The following is a 4,154-nucleotide window of genomic DNA, read 5'->3' as shown; positions in this document are numbered from 1 at the left end:
ATATGAAACTTCCTGGCAGGTCCCGAGCTTGAGTCTCGGTCGGGCACACAGTTTTAATCTGCCAGGAAGTTTCATATCAGCGCACACTCCGCTGCAGAGTGAAAATCTCATTCTGGAAACAACCCCCAGGCTGTGGCTAAGCCATGTCTCCGCAATATCTTTTATTTCAGGAGTGCTAGTATTGCAAGGTTCGCAGGAGAGCTTCTGTAAAGTTTGGAAGGTAGGAGACGAGGTACTGGCAGAAGTAAAGCTGTGAGTACGGGCGTGAGTCGTGCTTCGGTAGCTCAGTTGGTAGAGCGCTTGCCCGCGAAAGGCAAAGGTCCCGAGTTCGAGTCTCGGTCGGGCACACAGTTTTAATCTGCCAGGAAGTTTCATCACGTAACCTGCTTGCCCACCTACTGACTGTACTGCGATCGACGGCATCATTTCCATACACCTTTTTCAACCTCTTGTGGATGTTTCCCACTGTCTCGTTTTCACAGCACAGGAATTCTATGACAGCGCGCTGCTTATGACGAACGTCAACTGTAGCAGCCATCTTGAAGACATGCTGTGATGGCGCCACTCACGGGAACAGGTTGAATTAAATTTTGAAACAAGCGGAGAGAATGTATCTATACACTGTAAAACTTTCACACACGCAGAATGAAAACTGTATTTTTACAAAAATAGTGTGCATTTCTTTTGGAGTGACCCTCGTAATAATAATTAGTCTCCACATCTTATTACTAAACGTACTGTGCTTATTAAATGTTAATGTAACTCTGGAATTGAAATAATATGTTAATATGGCACTCAGACATTATTGATACTTAAGTCATTCTCATTGTCTGTTATTGGTCATGATGACTTTTGAAGTTTTAAATAGACTTAATTTATGAAATCCCTTCTTACAAGTTATTTGGTAGTTAACAGAACACAAGAAAACTCCTTTTTATTAAATTCATTCTTATTAACAATAAGCTTTAGTCGCTGCTGCTGCTTGCTGCTGCGAATTGCTGTAAACCACATGGAAAAAGGCAATCATCTAAAGAGGTGAGGGAAAAACTAAGAGCCAAAACGCAGGCACTGACACACCACAACATGTCATTTACTCTAATCCAATAAATTCCTTTGACAAGTCAGATTCTGAATAAATTTTAAATTCATATTCGAAAAAGCAGTCAGATAGTTTAAGTTCAAAAATGGCTCTGAGCAAAATGGGACTTAACTTCTGAGGTCATCAGTCCCCTAGAACTTAGAACTACTTAAACCTAACTAACCTAAGGACATAGCACATATCCATGCCCGAGACAGAACTCGAACCTGCGAAGCGGTTGCGGGTTCCAGACTGTAGCGCCCAGAACCGCTCGGCCACTCCGGTCGTCATAGCTTAAGGATTCGTTGTTATCGGTTCATTTGTTCCTGTAGTTTTTCATATTCAAATACGCAGTCAGATAGCTTAACCAAAAATTAGTTTTAAGTTTTTCATGAAACGCTCTGTTGAGGGCTTAAATGACAGTGAAACTGAAACTCATACAACACGCACAAGGTGTTATGCAGGTCAGATTGCGAATACTGACAGCTCAGGTTGCTTATCGAGCCCATTTTTACAGACTAACATAGGCATATTTCTTGTACGAACGTGACATGCTATCTGTAGACACGTTACATATCTACCAAGTTTAGATGCCGTTCGATAATGACACTCTCACTAGACCTCTGTGAGTAGCTGCACTTCAATTATTATCACCTGGGATCACCCATATCACTACTTAGATTCGATCTGTCTTGGAAAACAGGTGTATGCATAGTGAGCAGATGCTAAAGACATTTCATGTATTCACAATTGCGAATATCTGCTGTAGAAATGAATAACGACAGAGAAAATTTGTGCCGGGACTCGAACCCAGGTTTCCCGCTTACAGTTGGTGCGCATGCATGCATGTCCAAAGGAACTTTGCATCTTAATTCAGAGTAATACAGGCACTTCGCTATCGTAAATGCTAAGCAGGTTCATGAAAAACGAATAAGATGGGACGTATCAGCAACCTAGCCAGGAAAGCATGCCTTCGTTAGTGTGGAAAGGGTAGTTGGCAGGCAGCAGGGGGCGCCTCAGCGGGCGGAAAGACAAGCACCCCATCAGACGCTGTAGAACAAACACGTGGCCGTGTTTACCTCGCTCGTAAACAAGCGCAGTTAGTGCCGCTACTTTATTCCCGGCGCACCAATCACTTGACCGACAATAGCCCGGCTGTCCTCACGCGACGAGTTTTCCGTCCGGGGCGGCGGCGGCTCGGCCATGAATTATCCGCGGAGCTGTGCGCACACTGCCTGTTTCGCTACGGCCGCGAGGGGCAGCGGCACGCGACACCCGCTCTATGATTTACTAGCCTTCTGGGGCACTGCGGACCAGACGTCAGGGCAAACGGCCGAGGCGCAAGTTACATAAACAGTGATTTGTGCGACTCTAATGCACAAACGTACATTCTCAACCACCGGCTCTTATGTAAACTGACGGGACAGCGCGATCACCGCAGTACCGTTTCCAAACGGTATTGCGCTAAGTACCACTAGAGGATGTATCGGATTGGACGGCGAGGCACCGGGCACTAAAGCCTCGCCACCGGCACTCCACCTATGAATCGGCACGCTAATCTGCAAGGCCAACTCGAGAGCAAACGGTGTGATTATACGTCATTGAGGGGTATTTCAGCAACGCCACAGACCAACGTGAATGTACCTCTGATCCTCGTTGAGAAAGGAAGATCAAATGGCAGGACCGCCCTTCCAAGCTGAAAAGCGTAGCTGTAATTTGCATTATTTTAATATGCACGGTTAACCAAGGCAGCACACGAACAGTTTGCAGACTTAGCCATTTCGGCGATGTTTCCACCCTTGGCCAGAAAGCCAATTATCATGCCTTTTCGGACGTCATATATATCACTTGAAAGGTCTCTGTTGGATCCCTTTCATGTTAATTTCTTACATTTGTTGTCATTTACGGCATACATTCCACTTCTAAATTTACTGTGGTGTTTCTGACTCTATCTGGTATCTGGGAGGAGACTGAGCAGTGGAACGTGTTACTTTTACACATAGTCAAGAGCGATCTGTCACACTACTACACTTTAAAACACAGTTCATATGTAATTCATGTCACACAGTCTCATATGGAACCTACATCCACTTTCTTTTATATACTGTCATCTCCCTTCTGTGTGAAAAGATGAATGAGCAAATGTATTTCTAATTGCATGCTTGATGACAGCAGACAAGCCTGTCTGCTAGAGAACAGTAGGACCAACGTCGGAACAGGTAGCTACGCTTTCTAAAAGCAAAGAGGTTTCTTTTCTTACTATGGTCCTGTCAGTCCCTTGTCATGTTTGTAGACGAAGCTGCCGCTCTGGTCACTTCCGTTTGTATCGGTGAAGCACCCTCCGTAGGGGCCCACAGCAGTCTGCCCGAGGCGGGCGTCTGAAGTGGTAAGATCTCCGGCTCAGCGCGTGTCTGCGAAGTCCGTAGGACAATGGAAAATTTAATCACCTTTATTTCAGGTTTATAATCTAAAATATGTTATCTTAAATTGCAACGCAGTGTAATTCGAGAGTGAATTTCAGAACATCGTCCAGTAGTAGCTTTGTCACTGTTTTGTGAGTAAAGTGGAACCACGTGTTGCGGATCCGTAACTCTAACTAAGATCCTCAGTCTTAAATGCGAATGTGCGTGAGATTATAACGTCTCGCCTTGACAATATTTTTCAATATAGGAACTTTTCTTTATGTTCAACCCACGTGGGGTGTACTTTGTGAGTCCAGTACCACGTGCTTATACAATTGTTTGACCCATCAGGTTAATAGTAAGGCGATAGTAACCAGTTTGAGGTTCTTCTTTTGTTAATTGCGTTTCGATGTAATTTATTTTAACTATCAAAATTATTGTAGAGTTACACTTTTTGTGTAAACCAAGTTGACCACGTGAAGCATGTGGTGTAATAATCAAAGTAGCCCTCAGCTATTCTTTTAGGGAAGATTTCACAGAGAGTTAGTATGAATTTAGTATACCAGTATGTGGTAATTTCATGACGGACAGGATTGCGCTACGAACGTAACTTCTTTGGGTGAAAATTTGAATCGGTTGGCTGTGGTTAATTTCCTCTTGCATATGTTTCAACG

The 4,154-nt window shown here is 44.0% G+C and overlaps 1 non-coding gene across 1 annotated transcript; it reads left to right on the top strand.

Moving 5' to 3' along the window:
- Positions 1-272: 272 nt before the first annotated feature.
- Trnas-cga (transfer RNA serine (anticodon CGA)) lies at positions 273-347 on the top strand. Its single transcript has one exon. It is a non-coding gene; the product is annotated as a tRNA-Ser (tRNA).
- The last annotated feature ends 3,807 nt before the right edge of the window (positions 348-4,154 follow it).

Source organism: Schistocerca gregaria, chromosome 6, assembly GCF_023897955.1.
Source record: "Schistocerca gregaria isolate iqSchGreg1 chromosome 6, iqSchGreg1.2, whole genome shotgun sequence".
Classification (NCBI taxonomy): domain Eukaryota; kingdom Metazoa; phylum Arthropoda; class Insecta; order Orthoptera; family Acrididae; genus Schistocerca; species Schistocerca gregaria.
The sequence above is the reverse complement of the archived record's forward strand: the minus strand, read 5'-3'. Positions and strand labels throughout refer to the sequence as shown.